The following is a 23,883-nucleotide window of genomic DNA, read 5'->3' as shown; positions in this document are numbered from 1 at the left end:
CGGCCATGGCAGTCAGCCTCGCTCGCGCAGTCAGCAAATGGTCCATTCCAAATATCCAGTATTTTTAACCCCGACAGGCCGACACTCATTTCATAGAGAGAATGGGAACATATCTTACGGCTTACGTAACAGCTATTGGGAAGGGTAATGGGATGTAACACAGCAATACTTCCGATACATTCAGTAACGGTATATGACGCATGTTATGGCAGTTCGAGCGATAGCCTGAGCTAAAAATACGCTACCCAATGCGTGGCAGTTTCCGCAGTAACTGAGCGCCCGCCTGCGGCCGTCTGGTCTGGCCGCTGACGAAAGGAAGTCAGCTGCTCTGGGAGGTCACAGCACTGTCACACATGATGTCACCGGTGAGGCACGCTCTTATCGCCCTGTTTGACACACATCACTCGGAGCCTGGCGATGCCGCGGGTCAGTCCCTGATTACGACGCATAGTTGATGACCATGAGAGTGTGGCCCTGATATGCGACGCAGGGCTGCTTTTGCCTGTCCTAACGCCAAAAGACACCAGGTTTGTGCGCTGCTGGTGGAGAAAATTACCCAAATATGGACAATAACTTTGTCCTGTGGGAATGAAAAAACCGAACGACCTGCCACTATACACCGATGAGTCTACCGGTATCATCGCCTACGCAGATGACGTACAGGTATACGTTTCTGGCACCTCAAAAGATGTGAAAAAGCTTACACAGGCCATGGAAAACAGTCTGGCCATCCTTTCGAATTGATACGGCTGTAACGGTCTCAAAATCAACGCAGCGAAAACTCAGCTCATAGGTAACGCTCGGCACGCGTGAGATGCTCCGTCGTCTCCCCCCGGTCAGCGTTGACTTCTGCGGATCAACCATCACTGCCACCAACTCTGTCAAGAATCTAGGTGTGTGGTTTGACAGCGATATGAGTTTTGCCACTCACACAGATGACGTCGTGCGTCGGTGCACTGGCTCCCTATGCGGACTGAGCCACAGTAGGCACTGCCTCCCACAGTCGGTGCTAGTGACGTTGGTCCAGGGCCGGGTGTTCTCTGTGCTCCGTTACTGTCTGTGTGTGTACGGGTCCAGCAACGTAACTCAGCGCAGAAGGTTACAGAAAGTGGTGAGATTCGCTGCTCGAGTGGTGTCAGCTCGAAGGAAATTCGACAGTATCAGCGATGTCATATATCACCTGGGCTGGCTCAGCGTAGCCGTAGACAGCATGTTCAGGTATCATAACATGACTGTGCTGAACAAGATATTAACGACTTCCGAACCACAACACCTGGCCCAAAACCTAGTTACCAGGCGCAGCGTAAGTGATAGGGAAACACGCCAGAGTGAGTTACTTGTCATTCCCGCCATTCGATCTGAGTCGGGACGGCGTCGCTTCATGTTCGCTGCTGTATCCGGGCACAATGAGCTGTCGGTCAGTCTGCGTGGTCTTAGTCATTCAGCGTCTAAGCGCAAACTGAGGGACCATCTCCGGCAGTTATAGAGCGCGCCGACTGAAATCCCTGATGCGATGCGACTGTATGATTGTATCTTGGTACGTATGAGTGCATGTTTGAGATCATTCTTCCCATTACACAACTGACTCGAGGCATGGAATAGCCACTGCATGCGGTGGAATTGCCTCACGATGTGAAATAAATAAATAAATAAATAAATAAATAAATAAATAAATAAATAAATAAATAAATAAAAAGAATGGTGACCTAAAACAAGGCCGAGTCATATTTACGAGTACCTATGTGCAATGCTATAGTTTTGGCAGCTGTAGCGTTGTTCTGCTCTTTGAGAACCTCTAACTAAACATGGATTGCTGAGATCAGGCGAATGCTCACTGTCTGAGGGACATTATGTATAGGACTGTCTGGAAGAACTGCAACCTGGGTGGATACGCAGGCTGGAGTACAGAGAGGCCAAAGTTGCGACTGGTAATTCAGCTGTTCCAAACGTTACGGAGGCCACGCAGTAGGGCTCGTCCAGCGGGGTAGGTTCATACCTGGCAATACCGGGTTCACAGTGATCATGTCCGGCACGTCTGTTCACGGTTCATGGCGCCTGGTTCCCGGTTCGCGGTGTGCCTGGTTCCCGGTGCCGGGTCGGCGGCGTCTCCGGGGGCGTGGCCGGACGAGGTCGCCGCTCCTAGCCTCTTACCCGGCCCCACACTCCGCCTGGGTGTGGTGGGCGTCAACGGCGGGTTGTGGGCGGAGACGGTCGATTTATCGAGCGGCCCGTGACCTTACCACCACCCGCCCCCACTCCGCCAGCGCCCACCGGGGCCTCCGCCCCAGCCGCCCAACACAGCCTCCGCCTCTGCCGGTGGCGGCACGCAGCTAACAACAAAGCTGGCGATGCCCGGGTATAGCGGCAGCTGGACGGCACTACACCGGTTCGACGCACAACCCATAAACGCATGTCACCAACATCCCACCAATGGCGGCACCTCAGATACTGATCTGACGTCATTGGTGCCATGTGACGTCATTGGTAGCGTGAAACGACCTTCGTGAATACAGCACTGATCGCTCGGTCGATGCTATTGATATCTGAGTGCTGTCGCGGTCCCCAGCGGTGACTCAGCCCGCCCTGTTGCTGTGTGGGGACTGGGGAGGGAAGCCGACTGCTGCGGCTCTGTCTCGGTACTCCCCAGTTACTCCGCGGAGGCCGTGCAGAGGACAAAGAGACGACCGTGGCAGTAGCGCAACACCGCCGGTCGCTGTCGACCCGTCGCCATTAATGTCGCATCGGATGTCTGATAGGGCGGCACACGCACTGTATCGTGGCCTCCAGAAATAGAACTGCAGCTCTATACATGTACGCTGGCTGCGGTGGATGGAAAACCTGAATGGCACATGGGGAATGGAGTGGTCGGCTAGGGCTAGGCGGAAAGTTTTTGTAAAGGTCATTTGGCAGGGTTGGGTGGAATGGCTTCTGCGCTTATCTGCCCCAGTCCTTGTATTTGATCCGGATTCTGGTACATCTCCATCTTTAACCAGACGTTAGCCGCTGTTTGATAAGTAACCAGTGTTGTCCTGTGGAATAAAGTCATGGAATATCTTGGTTGCATTTCCATTTATAAACCTTTTTTTTTTGTTTGTTTAATGCCTTTGTGTTAAATGAGTGTGTACCATCCTGGGGATAGGTACATACACGAATAATTATGATATTGCACCAGTCCCGATTGTGGCATGCTAGTTCCGTAAATCGTTACTCATGAAACGCCGACGCACAACATCATCCACCATTTCGGCTATCTGACCCATTTCCTCAGTTCTCCGTACGCCATATGAGTCGTTTTTTCCGAGAACCTTCGGGATCCCTAGCGGCATGTTTTACCGCTTCTTTCCGCTACCAGCTCAGCCTGCCCCACTGCCGGCCTCGGGCGGTCGACAAAGTGAACATAGTCGCTTATCGACAGAGATGATGCGTCGAGACTCTGCCGGAGAGTTATGAGCGAGCCCTCAGGGCACCTCTGCTCGTCATCGGTTTAGTAATGACGCTCGGTCACGCGCCGAAAAACAGGCTGGACACGGGCGACAATGAACGTTTCGATGAGCGCTTGGATGTGAGGAAGGGGTTAGCGCGTGTAAAATGTGTGTGGGGGAGTGTTGATAGACTCAGAGGTGACAAATAGGCTCGGAAGACAAATTGGGCAACTGACGAAATAAAGCAACAACAGCAAAGGAATACCGCACCTCGAGCGTTTGCAATAGGATCCAAGATTCCAAATAGATGTGTCTCTAACGCGCCGGGCCTCGAAACGTGTGTTTGGAGGAATGGATCAGACAACCGAGTTGAAACAAGGACAACAATGATGCACCGAAAATGTGAGAAAAAAATAAACGAATGAACGAAAGCGAGTAACAAAGAACCACGCCTCAGCTGTTTTGGCTGTAGGTATACTGCTCCGGATTGCCACGTGGAGTCGACGGACACGCTGGCGACTCGGACGCCTCCCCCTGGTAGCCTCGCGCCCCGGATTCCCGGTCCGGGGACGTGGGACGGAGACGGTTCTCTCGACACCAGCCCTCGGCGCGCCGCCCGCTCTTTGTGCCGGCCGGCCGAGGGTCGGCCTCCCCTCCCCTCTGCGCGGGTCGGGGGAGGGGTGGGACGCCCGGGCCGGGCCGGGGAGGGAGGGAGGGTGGAGGGTGGGAGGGACGCCGCCGAGGGGACGCGCCTCACCTGCCTCTCTCTCCTCTCTCCAGCGCTCTCTACGCTCTGTCCTGACTGCGCAGGACGTGGCGTTTGGTTTGCCGCAGCTCTGGGAAGTTTGGATGATCGCCGCGGTAAATCCGTACCACGAATGTCTGCCGGTGTTGACGGCCGTCCTCAAAAACGCAAGACACGTGCGCACGTGTACACACAACGCCGTCCAGTCCAGTCCAGTCCTGAGTCCTGTCCAGTCCAGTCCGATCCTCTCCTCTCCTGTCCTATCCTACCCTGTTCTCCACAGCACTGTACAAAGTACCGCCGACACACCCCCAGCACACGATGCTGAGATCCACTGGGGACCAGGTCCGTGTCCGTGCTGTCGCTACGAGCGGCGGCGGCAGAATCTGTGCAGGGCGGCGGCGCCGCGCCGAGCCCACCACCCACAGCCCGCCGCCCACACGCCGCCGCCGCCGCCGCCGCCCGCCGCCCAGCCGCCGCCCACGGCCGACAGCCCGCCGCCCACGGCTGCCGCCCCCGCCCGGCGCCGCAGCAGGGGCGCCGCCAGGTTCCACGACACGGGAGGATATAGGAGTGCCATAGGCGGTGATCGCTGAACACGCACTTCCCTTATGCGTTTGGCACGCCGTGCCTTATTAATCCCAGCTGCGTCATTTGTGGCGGCATGTCAGTCACAGACAGCGGCGAATCTAAGAGAGCTGTGAGTCTGAGAGGGGAAGAGGGTCCAGATGACATTACCCCAACTATGGAGAACAGCCTCGCCGGGATTGGCAGGGGGCGTATAGGCACTGGGAGTGGAGGGCGAGGGCAGCCACGAGATGACGTCCGGTGCCGACCGCCACCGCCGCCGGCGCCGGCAGACGCGAGAGAAAGATCCGTGGCGATTCTGTCAGAGGCCGGCCGTCCTTCTGACTAATGGCGAGAATGGTGGCGAATGGAAGAGGGAGGTACGAGTAATGAGTATCAGGTGGGCATTGGGATCCAACATTGGGTATCACCTTATACGACCTAAGACAATTAGGTATAACTGGTAAGCGAGCCAGCCGTAAAAGTTTATGGTTCCGCACATGAATAAGTGAATAATCAAACTGCGCTTTAAACGGCAAAATAGGAAGAAGAAATCTAGCTGTCATACTCGTATAATCGCGTCTGAAACCGTTTTGAATCGGATGCATGCGAGCTAATTGCTTGCGAGGCATTCCCAGTTCTAACTTCTAGGCCACGCCGTTGTCGCAGCGTGGCAGACGGTCAGTGATAATTAGACGTTCCACCCGAGCTGTCAGGATGGTCTGTGAGCTGTGATGCCACCGTCATTGGTATTCGATATTCAACTCTGATCTTATTGGCGCTAGTAATCGGTGACAAAGTGGCTGTCAGATGTCACTGACCCCTAAGACCTTGTGAGTCAGTCATCGCCGCGTGACCAATACATAGAGGCGACTTTTCGACACGACTTGTCTGGGACGGGGGTCTCACGCCACTGTGATATGACAATATTCTGAATGCCTCCCTGAGAGAACATGGCTGAGGCAGCTAATTGGCGTGTCAATCACGTCAGAGGCAGCGCCCCCAACTATTTTCGGCTGAGTTATTAGCCACACGATATTCAGAAGTTCAAACACATCCTCAGCACAGTCTATGTTGATATAATGAGCCAATTTTGCGCTGGTTTATTGTTATTTCTGGTTTGATGGAACATTATTGTGTTAGCCCTCAGCACATAAGCATGCTTCAGCTACCTCGGTTGTTGGGATTTACAACCGAGGTAATGAGGCTTTAACTATGTCATAAGTTGGCTACACTACAGAAGTTCCTTGTGAACTGATCCCGGAACTTGGTGTGGTTCCACTGTACCAGGGCTGCGGAGTCGGAGTCGGAGTCGGAGTCGGAGTCGGTCGGAGTCGACAGTTGTGACCGGAGTCGGAGTCGGAGTCGGAGTCGATTTTAGAAACCCGAGCCGGAGTCGGAGTCGGAGTCACCGAAAATCTGTCGACTCCGCAGCCCTGCTAGGTCTGCGGAGTCGGAGTCGGGAGTTGGAGTCGGTCGGAGTCGACAATTCTGCCCGGAGTCGGAGTCGGAGTTGGAGCTGGTTTTTGAAAGCCGGAGTCGGAGTCGGAGTCGGAGTCGCCGAAAATCCATCGACTCCGCAGCCCTGCACTGTACCGTCTAAAACATCCTCTGAATGTAATTAAACGTTCGCAAACATGAGGATTTTGCCCAGCCTGCTTCCTCGTTCCGTGATGGTCCACTCATAAGGTGTGCGCCACACGCAAGGGCCACCCCGGTGTCGCAGCCTGTCTTACGGAAGTTCCGCCCGGAAATAGCGCTGTTCTACTCGAGAAAGGCTTCTGAGAGCGGCTTTCCGGTCTGTCTGACACGAGTTGGAGCCACCGGGGACGGGTCGGGTGTCTCCCCTGACACTTATAGGTCAGTGAGGCCGCGGGTGAGGTGTGGGTGACTGGGACGGGAGCGACGTGAGGTCGACTGAAACAGTCGGAAAAGGAACTGGGAAGGTGCGGGGGTGTGACGGCGACAGGTCGGGCGGCAGCGCAGTGTGATCCGCTGATATGGTCACGGCTATAGAGTCGAGAGCTATGAGTCAGTTCATGGAATGGAAGTTTAATAGATACAATATGCCTTTTTTCTGAATGTGGGTTTGTCATGTCCTGACAGCTATTGCACAGAGAAGGTATATGGACAAATGCACAACAGACACATCATCCCTGGCACGGCAGGTCATGTTATAGCAGTGCACGCACTACAGCCGTCAGGCTAGACAGGGGATCTAGTTTTGTACAATCGTGCACCTGTGATGCAGCAGTAAGCCCTGTCAAGGTTTTAACGTGGGAGGACTGTTTTTATTCGACCGATTCCAAACAAGACAAACTTAGCGTAATTGTCACATCCGGTTTTATTTCGTGACTTAGGTACTCGAGCCACATGTAGAGCTGGAGTTGAAAGGATTGATTATTTGGTGTTTTAGGGCACACCAGCAACGAGTCTATATGACGTTGACAGGCTTATTTTCTAGAAATGCAACTTGTGTGCATAAGCAGACTCGAGTCACTGTATCATTAGGTATGTAGTGAGGACCAAGATTTAAACAATATGATTTGTGGCATTTATATCTTGTTAAGTTAAAAAAGACGACGACGTTTGGCTGCAACAGCTCTAAGCGTTTGGTTCACGGCACCGTAGGTATATGTTCTAGCGAACGCAAGGGTTACATCAGCCAAGGTTCGTGCACTGTCGCACTCAGATTAGTAGCATCAGCAAATTCCAACATGTAAACGCGATGAAAACTGCTTGTAACTGGACCGCAGTATGTTTAATGTTTATAACTTTGTACAAAAAAATGAGGAAAATTGTTCCCAACCCGAATCCAGCAGTTCCGAGTGTAACAAATACGTTTTCAAAGTTAACTTAACGATTCTGATAGTTCCAACACAATTTTGAACAAGGGTTCATGACGCATGGGTAAGTAGTTAATAGAATGCGTTGCAATCCACTGACGCTGACAAGCTTATCAATTAACCCTCGCGGGCCCGGGGGGGCGTTTTTCGCCCCCCCCCCCCCTGGCGAATATTTGCGATAGCTCCCGAACGCTTAGGGATAGGAAAGCGAAACTTTCAGTACCTTTTCTCCCATCAATTTGACATCTTCTGAAGTAAAAATGTTTGACCTAACCCCCTTGATGACGTCACAAGGTCAATTTTTCTAAACCCCTACAAGGCAAACTTCGGCGTCACAGACGCGAACTTCAAATAGCTGCTAAAAATAGAGTTTTAGAGATAAAGGCAAATTACGAGCACGGTTGTGTAGCGTTTGACCTAGAGAAAAATAGAAAAATAGTTTTGGTGACCTGAGGTCAGAGGTCAGGTCAACGACCCAGAAATGTGGTCTTAGTTTTTCGCAAATAACTTCGACAAAAATGGTCCTAGAGCTACGGCAGTGGTACCATCGCATTCGCCGTGTCAAGCCGCGTCGAATGATATATATTTTGTTTGGAAGAGGTCAAATTTTATGTTGACCTCATGTGACCTCGAATGACCTTTGGTTGACCTTGACACATGAAAGGTCATTTATGATGGATTTGTACCCGCTGATCACGAATCTGGCATCTATTTTCCTCTAAGCCTTCATTTAGAGCTTCCGGATGGCAAAATTGTCTTATTTATTATTACTAACTTGAATTAGTGAAATAGCCTCTAGCAAGGATACTCTTCTGTGACCTTGACCTTTGAACAGCCTTGCATCGTAAGATGAACCACAAATAGGAAACTGATAAGCCTCAAAACATTTCAAAACGTCTTGGAAGTTAGCACGCAAGATGTACGAAAAAGTGCAAAGTTTGAGGTCAATTTTGAGCGTGACCTTGACCTTGACCTTTGATTTTGAGCACATTTTCGGAATCCTCAGATTCTCTTCTTTCGTTTGACACCCAATTTTGCCGGTTTGATAAATCCTGCCATCCTCTAGAAGGCTTACTTTGAGATCACTACACATGTGCCGGTTTTTGCCTTTGACCTTGACCTCTGACCTTGAAAGTTGACCTGAGGTCAAAAATTTTAGGTGCTTTAGAATCGTCTCGTAAGGACCCTTCGTTTGGTATCGCTTTTGTTTCCGTAGCTCCCTTATTTACGGAGTTAGACAGGGGGCGAAAAACGCCCCCCCCCCGGGCTGCGGTGGTTGGGATTACCCCCCGGGCCCGGCCGGGTTAACTTGACCTAATGCAACTCGGAACTCTCATTGTTCGAACCCAGCGAGCCAGGAAGTTCAACAAGGATGTGCATTGTAAATCGTGCATCGCATTCAAATGTCAGCGCGGTCAGCTGTGTTTCAATTACTGTCAATTCTTCCCCAAAGCGGGAAGACGTGGTCCCGTGGTCTGCAACTAGCGGACTTCCGGTGCCCCTCCCTCTACCCCCTCCCCCGGGAGAGAGCTGGCTGAAGCGCCGCCCGCTCCCCGACCGTGTCAGGAGGTGTGTGGGGGGGGGGGGCTGGCGTGCCGGGCTGAAGTAAAAATCGGGCACCAGTTGACTGGCGGTCCCGGGCCGGTGCGCTGACATCACTGTCGGGTTTAGCCGAGCGGAGCACTGCACGATGGGCTGATGTCAGCCAGAGGTCCGCCGGTCACGGAGCCGAGCCGGCTGGCCGCCGTGACTTTCACGAGCTAATCAAAAACCGTGAATGTAATGATAAAAGGTGCTCAATGTAGACAAGGAGATCTTTTTTCAGTAGCTAGCCGGCACTAATACACAATCAGATGTTCTAACTTCTTATGCTTAGCGTAATGCAACTGCCCAATTGAGTTGCTTAGGAAATGAACGCTCACGGCTCAAGCGTCAGATATGTGCATACTAAGGAGACATCTAAATCTGTTAACACTATGGAGTAGCAACTGATAGCTGTGAGCCAGTGGCGCAGCCAGGGGGGGTCAGAGGGTCAGCTGACCCCCCCGAAATTTCTGTCAGGGGCCCGCTCGAGAGAGAGTGAGAGAGAGAGAGAGAGAGAGAGAGAGAGAGAGAGAGAGAGAGAGAGAGAGAGAGAGAGAGAGAGAGAGAGAGAGAGAGAGAGAGAGAGAGAGAGAGAGAGAGAGAGAGAGAGAGAGAGAGAGAGAGAGAGAGAGAGAGAGAGAGAGAGAGAGAGAGAGGAGAGAGAGAGGTCCTAATCTAATCGGACGAGCCCGCTTCGAGAAATGCCCACTGCGACACCTCGGGTGAGGGGTCGGCCTGGGGCCCCAGGTGGACAGGGCCCGGGCCCCCAGGAGAACGGGCCCGGCCCCCTGGGTGGATGGGACCCGGGCCCCCTGTAGATGGGTCCGGGCCCCCGGGTGGATAGGGCCCGGGCCCCCCGGCGGATGGGGCCCCGGTGGATGGATCCGAGCCACCGGGAGAACGGGCCCCGGGTGGACGGGGCCAGGACCCCCGGGTCCCGCGAGAACGGGTCCAGGCCCCTCGGGTGGATGGGGCCCGAGGCTCCGGGAGAACGGGCCCGGGCCCCCTGGGTGGAGGGGGCCCGGGCCCACGGCTGGATGGGGCCCGGGCCCCCGGGAGAACGGCCCTGAGCCCCGGGTGGACGGGGCCGGACCCCCGGTTGGATGGGGCCCGGGCCCCGGGAGAACGGGCCCGGGCCCCCTGGGTGGATAGGGCACGGGCCCCTGGGTGGATAGGGCACAGGCCCCCGGGTGGATGGGGCCCGGGCCCCGGGAGAACGGGCCCGGGCCCCTTAGGTGGATGGGGCACGGCCCCCGGGTAGATGGGGCCAGGGCCCCCCGATGGATGGGTCCGGGCCCCCGGGAGTACGGACCCCAGGCCCCGGGTGGACGGGGCCCGGGCCCCCGGCTGGATGGGGCCCGGGCCCCCTGGTGGGCGGGCCCCGGAGCCCCGGGTGGACGAGGCCCGGAGCCCAGGTGAACGTGGCCCGGGCCCCCGTATGGATAGGGCTTGGTCCCCCATGTGGATAGGGCCCGAGCCCCCGGGTGAATGGGGCCCGCTAGGGTGACCCGCTTGCTTCGCAACGCGAATAAGGGGTATTTTCGATCGGTGGGCGTTTGGTTGGTCTTGTGTCTGTGGGTTATGTATCCATTACGGTCGATTGCCTTTTGACGGCTAAGCATTTTGGTTTTGGGAAAAAATATCCATCGCATCGAGGTGCTCGTGTCTGATAATAACCATGCGTTCTACTATAGAACATGCCAAGTGTATTTCATGACATAGGTTGGCGTAGGTTATTGAAGAGTGAAAGCCATCGATGAATTACTATGTAGAGGTTTGAAACATTTATATTCTTAAGAATATTGTTGCTCGTCATGCAAAAGCGATGATTAGACCTTGGTCACAATTGAATGCTCTTCCAATCTATGCCCATTTCAATTGTCAAACATACCAGGTTATGTAGCAAAACCCCTGTAATTAAGTAAGTCATAAGCAAATGCTATTTTCTCCAGCAATTTGTTCCACCTTGTTTTTGATCAATTAGCTTTTCACAATTTTCCCATGAGAGGCGGTAGGTACATTTCTCTTGCCAACAAGCGTTGTTTGAACCCGCTCCGTCTGACAGTCACCCAAAAATAGCATTAAGTCCAAAATCCGTCCAAAACGTCAATTTTTCAAGCATAAGTGCCTTCACGGGTGCACGTGGCGCGTGCCATCCCTGCACCGCACACCATTCGATAGCCCGTTCGATTCTCATGCACGATACTGTGTTCCTCGTGCCGATCGGACCCACGGTTACCGAGATACTGCACGGGGACCGGACCCGTGTCGGGCAAGTTGAGCCATTGTCGCCCATTTTTGCAAGCCGATTTATGCATGTAAAGTCTATGACGCGAATTTGCACTTTTTGAGCACGCGCCATGTGCTCACCACCGGCCCGATCGAGCTGTGACTCTTCACAGGCACGTTACCCATCCTTGTTCTATAAGTTGCGCGAATTTCAGCGCACTATGGAAGTTACGTCGCGATCAGCCGCTTTTTTACGCGAGTTCTTCGCGAAAAAAAACTTAGGGGGTTGCATCAACCCCTTCCCCCTGTGCCGGCGAGGGTTAAAACTTCTTACGAGCGAATTCACGTAATGAAGAAGAATAAAAGCACAATCTACTACAGCAGCCAATAGATGACTTAGGACAGGCACATGGGACTACTTTTAAATCTTGTGCGACAGAAGCAGGCAACAGTTCCGATTGCATATAATATGCTATGCATATTGCGGAATTGGGGCTCATATCGGATTCGAAAGATACGAAGTCATACGTCATAGTAACATATTTCTGTCGTGGTCAATTTGCGTAAAAAGTGAAGACCGGGTGATTACCGAGCTACTGTTCTATGCAAATTTTCTGATTCAAACTCGCTCAGGGTTATCGTGCAGGTAAAGGGGGCCCGCCCAGCAGAATGCGTATGAAATATGGAGAGATTCTGAAAAATGGGTGGGGGCCCGCACACTAGGGGGCCCGCTTTGGAAGCGATGACCCCCCCGAAACGAAATCCTGGCTGCGCCACTGCTGTGAGCGGACAATCAACACAGTGTTTGTTTACCAAACCGATAATAGCGCTCGTTTATGTATCAGTTGTTTAACAGCCAACTTTATCACATGATGGGAATCACCACTGTCGCTCCTGAACTTTAAAAAGCGATCCACTTTTACCGACGATAGAGGCGACCTTTGGCTCTCGATCGATATCTCGACAACTCAAAGCGTGCCATCAAGAATAGATGCGTCAATCGTCAGTAGCCGCGCCATGCTCAGATACTGGCCTATTTTTCGGGACGGGGAAGCACCCACCATCACTGATGTCGGACACTGACAAACGCACCTCAGTGGGACGACCTTGCGCCCACGAAGGTCAGTCGTGTTTTATCAGCTCTGGTGCGATGAAATCCGGCCTTAATGACATGAGTCACTAATCAAACCGAGCTGGACTGTCTGCCAAACAATGGCGTCATGTGCCGACCAGCCGAGGTGATCCAAATAACTACACGATGTGCAGTGACGGAGAGACGCAGCGTAAAACATCAGCCGGTGTCTCAACTCCGTTGATCGCAGAATTAGGCATTGAAAGTTGATGTAATTATTCCCAGCTGCCATTATTATTTCGGTAGGCATTCATTATGTCCGAACTACCTGACCTAGGATAAAGTGTTTGAGTTTAATTGAGCCTAAACTTTTAAACGTATATTTAATGCAAACAACTCAATACTAGCAACAGGTTACAATAAATAAGCTTTTTTTCAGCCCTTATGTAGAATGCGATCTCGGAAGCCCAGCCTTCTTTCCGAAGGTCATCTATATTCTCCAGCGTTGGTCGATAGCGGAGAGGGGAGGACAGGACAGGGGTGCACAAGCCCGACAGCCGTCTCCCTCCCCTCCCCTCCCAGTCTAGTCTGGGCGAGGGGGGAGGAGGGTGGACTCCGACCGAGGGGAGGGGTTCAGGACGAAGGGGAACTGGGGGGGGGGAGGACACAGGGGACGTACCGGAGGGGAGGGAGGAGAGGGTGATTGCATCCCCCCCCCCGTCGCCATCGTTGCGTCGGCTCTAGTCCGCATGGAATGGCGAAAGGAGGGAGCGAGCGAGAGAAAGAGGAGAGTGAGAGGAGAGGGGAGAGAGAGAGAGAGAGAGAGAGAGAGAGAGAGAGAGAGAGAGAGAGAGAGAGAGAGAGAGAGAGAGAGAGAGAGAGAGAGAGAGAGAGAGAGAGAGAGAGAGAGAGAGAGAGAGAGAGAGAGAGAGAGAGAGAGAGAGAGAGAGAGAAGGAGGAGGAGAGGGGCTGGGGCGCCGGGTATTGATAAGGTCGCCGGACTGGGGAGGCTCTCCCCTCTCCTCTCCTCTCCCTTCCCCACCCCACCATGTGAGTGGCAGGGCGGGAGGGGAGGGAGGGGAGGGAGGGTGAGGTCATGGCAAACAGTGAACGCTTCACAACGGGGCAACGGGCCATTTAGAAGACAATTCGATGCGAATTCAGGAGTTTATTGCGCGTTTCTCGATAAGATTGCCTATAGCCAACTACTTTTCTTCCTTCATTCCGGTTCATTATATACGTCTACCTACGCTTCCCAAGTTGAGATGCGATTGCAATGGAAACTGAACGAGCTAACTGTGCAACGACCCTTGTCATAGCCCTATAGGTACTCCAACCACAAGTCCCGATAGCGTGCAAGCTTCTAAGAGCGTTCAGCAAACAACGGATAACATGCCGGGTGTTCGGAGCCTCACATTGTAGATATGACATTTGCAAACTTCTCAATGTAAATTAATCAGCTACTGTGGTCGAGACTATTCCGTCATCTATCATCACAATGACGTGTCTATTGATCATATCATTTAAATCACGAACGTTTCGACTGCCGCATAGGATTTTTCGAGTGAATCATCTGTGAACCATCATCAGAGGTGAGATGTCTCGATCACCGTACGCGACAAGGGATTGTACTCTGCTATTATAAAGAGACCGACTGGGGTTTTCATTAGCGACCACTGCCGCGTGCCAACTTGTAGTACTCGTTGTCGAAGATGACACGATTTACAGCATGTAAGATGTTATTAGTTTGGTCATTTGAAGGCCATAGTCGTCACGGTCGTAACGAACAATAGAATGGGGCACTGCGTTCTGGGGAGTAATAGGGGCCATTTATAACGTTTCAAATGGCTCGCCGTCACCCGCCGGATACCTAGAGAATACCGAGTGGACGGTTTAGTGAAGGGGTGCTCAGCTGGTTAAATGTCGCCGGCTAATGGATAGATGCGCCGCACCTCGGTGAATCCGGGAGTCGGTGTGCTTTTTAGTCGTTTTCTGCTCCAGATCAAGATAGCAACAGTTGGCCAGGGTCCTCGAACCTTTACATATCTGTAAGTTAGCCCTAGATCAGATGCGGTTTCTGTTGCGACTTTAGATCCGCGTCAGACTCCCAGGGGTGACATGGGTGTTTGGGCGGGGGGAGGGGTCACACGGCTGACCGCCGCGGTCACTGACCTTGTGCCGGAGGCGCTCACGTGGTGTGCAGCTCGGCGCCCGCTGGCGCCCGCTCTTCCGTCCCACGTCCTGCGAGTGTCTGAGGCAGCAGCGGCCCCGGCACCACGAGCACCTCTCCCAGCGGCGATCGATCTGGCCAGCACGGCTCCCCGTGCCGCGCCGGACCCCTGCCGCCGTCCCCTCCCCTCCCCTCCTCCCCCCGCCCGCCTCCCCTCCGCCTCGCCCCCTCCCGAGGCCCGTTTCACGGCCCACCCGTACAGTCTCGCGGCGGCCGATCGCCAAGGCCAGCCGCGAGACTGTACTCCGTCGGTGGGGAGGGAGGCAGGGGAGACCCGCCCCTCCTCTCGGTTCCCCAGAGGACGGCCGTCCGTCCCAGACGGACCTTTGTGCGTCGTTCGACGGACGACGCTCCAGATGGAGAGAGGACATGGGGTGGCCAGGTGCCGGTCGGCCCCCTCCCCGCTCCCTCCCGCACCCGCCCGACCCCACGGCGGCGCGTCCCCAAGGCTGCTGATGCCGGGAGGCTGCGCTGGGAGGGGATTCTGCCGTGTTGTCACCTCGGCCGTGGCGAGCTCCGACCGGCACTGGTCGCCTCTGCCCCCAGTTCAGTACCGAGCGGCCCTCGAATCGGCGGCAGGCTGCTTAGCGTCGGTACGCTGCCCGCAAAAGACAATCATACCAATGGAGATAAAATCGACGTTCGAGGGCTATTATATGCGTGCTGACAATCTTCACAGCTCAGTTAGGTACTGGGAATGTCTATTGCACCAGACGTTTATGTTTCCAAATCAAACGGAAACATTGCGGTGAATTTTTCAATTTATGTCTATCTTAATATTTGCCTTCGTTTGAGGCATCGACAACGTCAATAGGATGACCTAAAATGTTGAAATCTGTCAAACGTAATGGTCGTCGCTGGCATCCGCCACTTTGGAACACGTTTAAAGGTAGTGTGCCAGCTTTCCTGGACCATATGGAGTTAATGGCCCAGATAAGGAGAACCGGATTTTTAGAACTTATCCATACCTTCAAAACTCATGGAAACGTCTTAAATTCTTCAAATTTTGAGTACCCCTGTGCGAAATTCGCCCCGACGGGTTGTCGGTCGTACCCCAACCACATTTCACACCACTATGAACAATAAATGCACACACTGAAATCGCTATTACCGATATGCTCATCCAATCAAGTTTCGATAAACCCGTTCATCATCATCTCCTGCGGTTTCGAACACGCCTGTTATGTGGTGCGGTAGACCGCGCCCAAAGCCAGGGCCCCGGTAACGTGAGGTAGCCGAGTCGGGGCAGCGTGCGCTGACCCAAGCCGGGGCCGCGCGTCCTCCCGGTGTCATGTGATAGCCCGGGGCTGCCCGCGGGGATGCGGTAGACCGCGCCCAAAGCTGCGGCCCCGGCTTGGGTCAGCGCACGCTGCCCCGACTCGGCTACCTCACGTTACCGGGGCCCTGGCTTTGGGCGCGGCTTCTGCTCATACTTTGTGGTGCGGTGGTGGTGCGTCGGGCCGCGCGCTCTGACTTCGGCCAAGAAAAATGCGTCAGCTGATCATTGTCGTTTCTGCCACTTGCGTGTGGTGAAATGGGGTAATAACTTAAGAGACGGCTTTTTCATATCAATTATTTTACATAAAATCGTATTTCAAACCATAGATAATGTTCGACAGCCAAATAAAAGAAACAATACCAATACAGGCTTACAGTTTAACCCGCGCGGGGCTGGGGTCTCCAGCCGAACGCGCGGGGCTGGGGGGGGGGGTAAATTTTACCCCCCCCCTGTTATCTCCCGAACTAATGGTCCGATTTGGAAAATTCAAACGCCAATCGAAAGCTCTCATCACGAACTACTAGAAACATGTACCTAATTTAAAGTTTGAGGTCAAGGTCAAGGTCAGGTCAAGGGTACAAATTGCAAGTTTCTACAGTATCGGCCTTGCACCGTAGTTGCCGAAGAATGGAGTCATGGACTGAGACTGATCGCCCAAAACGTGTTCTTAGGCTACCAAGACAATATTCGTTGCATACAATATCATTCAGAGGTCAAGGTCAAGGTCAGGTCAGGTCAGGTCAGGTCACCAAAAAACAAAATATAGAAAAGGGCATGTGCGACACATGTTTTATGGGTCATTTTACTCATAGAATTCAATAGGCACACTCAATAAGTGATATGGACCACCTCTGGATGAATTTCAGGTCGAGGTCAGGTCAAGGCCAGGTCAAGTGAGGTCAAATTTTGAAGTTGGTTGTTAAGGCTTAAAAAGGTGTCTATCTGATGCAGTTGTTCACGGCGAATCGAATGGTGCTATTTTTGTTTCCGTACGAGGTCTAGAACTTCCAAAAAAGTCATTTTTCAAAAATTTTGTGTGTCGTGACGTCATAAAATTTTGAATAACTCCCACATTTTTGAACCGATTCTTCTAAAATTTGGTATGTAGGTGCACATAGACCACTTCTCTGACATATATTCCGGTTTTTTCGATAGACTCAAAATTTTGGATTTTATAATGATTTTCCCAAAAAAGTCAGTTTTTAAAAAAAAAATTAGGCCAAAATCCAAAGTTTTCAAAAAACCGAGATAGCCATTTGATAGACAAAGTAAAATTACGTATAACCTTTTTTGTTACGTCTTGATTCCTTTAAAAATGAAGATGTTAGCGGCGTTTGAACTTTTGCCGTTTTTGAGGCGAAAATGGCGAACATGACGTCACTAAAACGTCAATTTCTCAAAAATTTTCCGACGGATTTCGCTCAAATTTTCAGGGAACGTGTCAAATTGATGTAAGAAAAGGTACTGAAAGTTTGGCGGCGCTGCGCGCCGCCGTTTTTGAGATATCGCAAAAATTCGCGAGGGGGGGTAAAATTTACCCCCCCCAGCCCCGCGCGGGTTAACCCTCGCCCGCACATGCCATTTTCCCATCCTAGAACGCACATGGGGGGGGGGGGGTGGTTGCCACCCCCCCGCGCCATTTCGTTCCTGTTGGAGATAGAGCTTAGCAGTAAAGACCAAAAAGATTCTTTGGGAAGAGACGAATCCAATGATACCCAGTTTTACCTTCTCAGGTCAGTCATTGACCTTCCAGGTCAGGTCAAACTAAAAAATGTTGCTGTTTTGGGTCACCGTTGGATATCAAGTGCGCTGCTTATCAAATACCGATGACGATGCTGTTTTCTGGTGCCAAGCCAGCTAGAACCTCTTTGTCACACTATCCGACCAGAATTTTGCTTCTGAGGTCATTTCAGGTCAAGTTAGGTCAAGGTCAATTATATGTGTTTGTATGTCTGTGTGTGTCTGTGTGTATACTGATGTTTGCACCGATTGTTTTTGGGTCCATATCACATGAAATCATGATCTGAGAAGCTTTTACCAAAAATGCAGTCAAAAAAATTCACGAAAAGTAAATTCAGCTTGCCTAAAACGCAATTATCTTAGATGACCTAGGTTGACCTTGACCCTGACCTTGACCCCTGTGCATCGTCGAACAACATGTTCCATGATAGGTGGGAGGTAAGACTGGCAAAAAAGGCCGAAATCAGGGTGTCAAAAGCTCACAAGGCCCATGGCAAACGCAAGATGTTGAGAATTGGCCATTTGGGTCATGACATGACCTGAAAAACAAGGTCATATCTCCGAAACCAAAAATCACAGAAACTTGAAATTTTCAGTGGACATCAAGAAAGGATAGACGAGCAGCTATACGAAAAATCAGCCTTCTAGCTCAAAAAATGTTGAGTGCAGAGCAGAAAGACTGCCTGGGGGGGGTGGCAACCACCCCCCCCCCCCATGTGCGGGCGAGGGTTAAGGCTCGACATTGTGTTGTCTACGATTAGACAGCTGATAACTCATTCCCGTACGTCGTAACTCTATAATGACCTTTGCTTATTGTCACATGTGCGCCGCATTCGCGATTGTTGCCGACGCCTGTTTGCAGTTCAGCCCACTAGAGTTGTTATACATATCAAAAAACCGATAAACTTTTAGGCGAAAAAGGCACTATTCCAGGCCCATTTTTGATTTTTTTTTGCGATATTAGGTAAAAACAGAAGCTTCTTATCCTAGGAAAAATAAAATGGGAAATCTTTCAAAGGTGGCATACTACCTTTAACGTGTTTTGCGTTTACGTGTGTCACTTCAACTTGGCTCCTGATGTGTCCCGGTTTTGCGCCCACGTGCTTTGAGCACGAAGACTGAGGCGGTCCGAAGTGGCCGAGTCTAACGCCTCATTCTCGCTGTCGATGGGCGCAAAATGACCCCAGCAGTGGGCGCGCCCTTAAGCTCCAATGAACGAACAAGCTGTCGGAATGCGATGCAGCCCCGTTCCATGGCGAGTGGCGGTTCTGCGACACCCCAGCGAGCCTCATTTGAGCGAACGACATTTGAGCGACACATTTTCAGCGATTGTCAATTAAAGTGACTGAGTCTTTTGAGCCAGTGACAATTCGATGCAGATACTACAGCAAAACCAAGCTGAACAAAAATAATTTTATGATGCTTCCCGGATTTTTTCCCTCGTGAAATGTGTCTAATAAATAAATATCAGCGTCCTGGGAAGTAGGTCCTTCGGTCATACCTTGTGGTAATACTGGTAAAAAATGCCGAACAGCTTAGTGAATTTATTTCTGAAATTATTTCACCACTTAAAGGGACCCTCCCACCTTCAAAAAAGTTAATGAATTGGCATAAAAGTGATGTAGCGTGAATCACAAAGAGCGAAAATGAACATCTACCAAATTTTACCGGAAAATATTCACCCGTTTTCGAGATATAAGACTTTTATTTTTGTTTACTTTTTGGGAACTCCGCTGTTTCTGTGACGTCACATAAAGGTTTTCTTTACGTCGGCATTTGGAAGCAATAGTTTGGTATCAAAGTGCGACAAATATTGCGCGAATGATGCGTTTATCTTATCAAGGTCAATATATGATGACCAATAAAGGATTCCAGGACAATTCTTCTTATGGCATTTCTTCGTATCGCAATTCTTCGTCTGCAAATCTTCGTCAGGGCATTTATTCGTATCGCATTACTTTGTCTCGCATCAGGGTATATGAAAATCGGCTCGCATTTCTTCTTCAACGCAAATATATGCAAGAGTAAGCATTGAGGGACAAATAAATGCACCGACGAAGATTTGTAGACGAAGAAATGCGGACGAAAAATTGTGCTACGAAGAAATGTCATGCGAGAATTCGTTCGGGTACCATGACATTTATGTGATTTCAAAGTCAAGGTTCGCAGCTGATCTGCTAAATCAAGCCAAGAATCCAAACTATCAAAAAACTATAAATATTAGTTTGTCTGTCACAGAGGTCTCAAGCAATATAAGGTTGACATATGTTGAATCAAAAATCTACTGCCACAGCTCACATCTCCTGCCTTAGTTTATCATTGTTGTTTTAAATTGCTTTCAAGAGAAACAGAAGGCGCCAGTATCTGATATCACTTCAGATGATTGTTTCAAGATCTGAGTTCAAATGGAAATAAAAGCAAGATCAAGATGAAACAGGGATTATTGCTGTTAAAGTAGTTTGGCCATGATACAACAAGCACATAAATCATTAGCCAAATCAAAAACTGGTTGGTTTGTCAAGATGTTTGTTGTCTGTCGTCAGTTGAGCTGCTATGAACACTGAACGCTCTCACTCTTACTTTAAAGAGAGCAGTTTAAGTTGAATGGTAGTGAGCTGTAATTAGACAAAGCAGCTATTCAGTGCTCACATCAAGCCAGGCTAGGAAATGGCATCAACTGTGGTGGGAGGAAGCAGGCTCGGCAGCCCTATGTTGTAAACTTCTGTTGTGTCTTGTGTTTGATCAACTGATGTTTTCTGCAGTGATAGTAGCAGGTAACTGCATGCTTGTCAAATTATGTGAATAAACGAATTCATAACATTGCATTTTTCTCTCCATGCAAGGAACAAGTAAGATGTTGTAGAAAATGTATTAGAGGGCTGCATTGCTGATTTTGCACTTTATCAGAGCTTTATTTAGAATTGCTTTCCTGAAAGCTACACACAGGCCACAGCACTGAAATTCACAATGTCATAGCTTTTGGCAGAAAAAAAAAGAAAAGACTTACCTAGGTAAAATTGGCTGAAAGTATGGCAGAGCAGGTCTTGATGCGTATGCCCATCCGTGTGCTTGCCGAAGCCGAACTGACTGCAACACATTAACTCTGACCCACCATGGTGGCTGGCATATCCTGAACTTTCACCACCCTAAACAAGACAACTTTCAGCCCTCAGCATTGTATTAAAATAAAACACTGTACATGACACTCAAAATTTGTTTCAGTGCCATCCACAGACAACATCAGTCGCCATTCACCTTCACCAGGCCAGTAAAAACAGAATAGATAATAGCTTCAAACCCATGTAGTCAGAGTTACTAGGTCTGCACCTCAAAACAAAATCCAGGTGACATTCACCACGCCAGTAAAAAACAGGTACTTAGGTAACGTAACAGCTTCAAATCTGGTAACATGTTGGTCGGACTTTACACTACCATATTTACATGGAATAATATGATACCAAACAATAGTGCAACCATTCTGGACAACAAAAGTGTATGACAAAATTAATTTAGAATACTTTGGCAGCATGATTTATGAGCACAGGCAGATGTTACCTACCAGCCTTCTCAATGCTCGTAAAACCAACATTGTAGTTTTGATTTTACCTTACATGATAACACACTTGGCTGCAATGACACATTTAATTTAATACTGTGAAAAGACCAGTTATAACCACTTCACAAGCACAATTGCACCTCATGCCGACATCCTTTTCCAAAGACAGTCAGCAGCGTCTTTCGTCAAAACTGGAAGATCAATCCCCTTTCAACTGTTAACATCAAAAATATTTCTCCATGGTGTGATCTCCATATGAAAGCCTTGCAGGAAAAGAATTAATGTCAATTGTCAGCTCTTCAAATTTCTTTGGACTTTAACTTGCAGTACCATATCCAGTTTGCTTTGATATTTTGTTTTTTATTCCATGTTTAAGTTCAACACCAAGCTCCAGATATAGCAGGCAGCTTGATCATCTTCGGCCTTGGTATAATATATATGGCCTTGGGTATAATATCAGTCCAAGTTCCAGTGGTGGGTATCTTCTAATATTCAAATTAAAATGAAAAGCAACAGGCTTTCTCAGCGCCCACGGTCATAGAATACTATCAGCGCCGACGACGGATTTCACGTTGATAAAGAAGGGAGCTCAAGGTCAGCAAATTTCGGGTTCAAGGAATGGCGGGCGTTGAAATGACTGCTGACGTCATCAAAAAACCGCTAATGGTTAAGAGATAGGGACTAAGCTGGTCCCACCCTGCAAGTAAAGGGAAGAAATTTCTTGAACACCATAAAGCTGCGGGGTTTGCGACCAGGATAAATGGTGGTTTCTGAGCCTGGCCGCAAACTTGGCTATCTCAACTCAAAACTAATGTTAAGGTGGGATGGTCCCTTTAATAACGCATTATTTGAAGACAAGTGCACCAGGTGGCCAACGAGGGGTGAAGGAGGCTGAACTTGATCTTGCATTGTTGAATGTCAGAAACAGGGCAATGAAGAGAATGCCAAGGACATAATAAGCTTAAAGGGTGGCACAGGGAGATTCGGGTAAAGTTCCAGAGACCGCACCCAAGTGTAATTTAGTATCTGGAAATAGGTACACTGAAAACAATTTAACCCAAGGCCCGCGAGTAAACCGGTGTTTTGCAGGTACCCCTATCCGCAACCATTTTTAACCACCCTCCCAGGAGTACAGTAAGGTCCCATTGCAGTGTAGTCGTCCCTGCTCTCAGCGGACTTGTTCGCTGACAGCGGTTATATCCGCTCAGAGCAAATACGCCTACACCGCAATGGGACCTAGCACTACTCCTGGGAGGGTGGTTAAAAATGGTTGCGGATAAGGGTACCCGTAAAACACCGGTTTACTCGTCAGCCTTGGGTTAAATTGTTTTCAGTGATACGCATATCGTTTGGAGCAAGAGCTGACAAAGCTTACAACTTCCAAACTGTTCCAAATTAAGGGAAATTCGGTGTAAATGTCTCAATAATCGTTTGGTTACTGTTTGTTTACCTTTAGTGGAGAATTTGAATTATTTGATTTTTTAAGGAATGTAGTTAAGCATCAAATTTGGAGCACAATGACTGATCTTTCAACGAGACATGCAACATACGGTTCCAGTTCATTATGCCTTTATAACTACTTGCAAAATACACCGTGATTAACCCGCGCCCCACTGAGGGGGGCTATTTATAGCCCCCCTCCCGTTTTTCTGCAATTATATAGTTCCAAACTGCTTGACGTATCGACGCCAAGCTTTCAGTACCTTCGGCTGTATCCATTTGACACCTTATGTCAAAATATGAACTTCGTAGCTACCATAGGTCGGCCGGAAATGACGTCAGAGTGACGTCATGTTCGGCCGATTTCGACGCATAACATTGAACACAGCAATCGCTTCCAAGAGCTCAGTTTTTAACCCTCGCCCGCACATGGGGAGGGGTTGCCACCCCCCCCCCCCAGGTAGTTTTTCTGTTCTGCACTAAACATTTTTAAAGCAAGAAGCCTGATTTTTCGTATAGCTGCTCCTCTATCCTTTCACAGCGTCCACTGAAAATTTCAAGTTTCTGTGGTTTTTGAAACCTCCTGACCTTGAACGGTAGGTTTCAACTTGCACACCATGTATAAAATTGATGAGGGAAAAGTCATGCAAATTTTTTTGCGCTATTCACGAAAAACCTTGGGGTGGGGGGGGGGGGGCGTCGGTGCGCGGTTTAACCCGGCGGCCACTGGGCCTCCGCGCCACCCGCCGGCCGCTGGGGGGGGGGGCACATAGTTGCCCCCCCTTTACTTCTGCGACGATATCGTCGCAACGCGAAGAGATAGAGAAGCGAAACTTTGCACACATCTTTCTGAATACCTAGCTGAGTTTGTGTCCAAATTTGGTGTCGATCCCATTTGAAATGACGTCACAGTGACGTCATAAGTGAAATTATAGATTTGCGACTCTCATATTCCTCACGATACATCAGATATATGGGACCGAATATAAAGGGTCGATTATTGGTCAGAAACTAGATGGAAGTGTAGTTAGATGTTTTAGGATGACAGCAGGTGCTACAGTTGAGTTTCATGCTCAGCGTCATCAGAAACGGTCCATATCGGAAAACGACAAAACTTTATGACGTCACTGTGACGTCATCTTAGGTACTACAACCACCAAACTTTCCTCAAAC

General features: G+C 50.2%; 1 protein-coding gene across 1 annotated transcript in view; it reads right to left on the bottom strand.

Annotated features, from left to right (window-relative positions):
• Positions 1–14,802, bottom strand: part of LOC122365191 (zinc finger protein 219-like) — a 31,700-nt gene extending 16,898 nt beyond the window's left edge. The window contains exon 1 of the mRNA XM_043336187.1: positions 14,638–14,802. The gene's annotated coding sequence lies outside the window, so the exon portion shown is untranslated. The remainder of the gene's footprint in view (positions 1–14,637) is intronic.
• Positions 14,803–23,883: the final 9,081 nt, after the last annotated feature.

This window comes from Amphibalanus amphitrite, unplaced genomic scaffold (assembly GCF_019059575.1).
Source record: "Amphibalanus amphitrite isolate SeventyFive unplaced genomic scaffold, NRLGWU_Aamphi_draft 000721F_arrow, whole genome shotgun sequence".
Lineage (NCBI taxonomy): Eukaryota > Metazoa > Arthropoda > Thecostraca > Balanomorpha > Balanidae > Amphibalanus > Amphibalanus amphitrite.
Note: the sequence above shows the minus strand (reverse complement) of the source record. Positions and strands in the feature narration are given on the sequence as shown.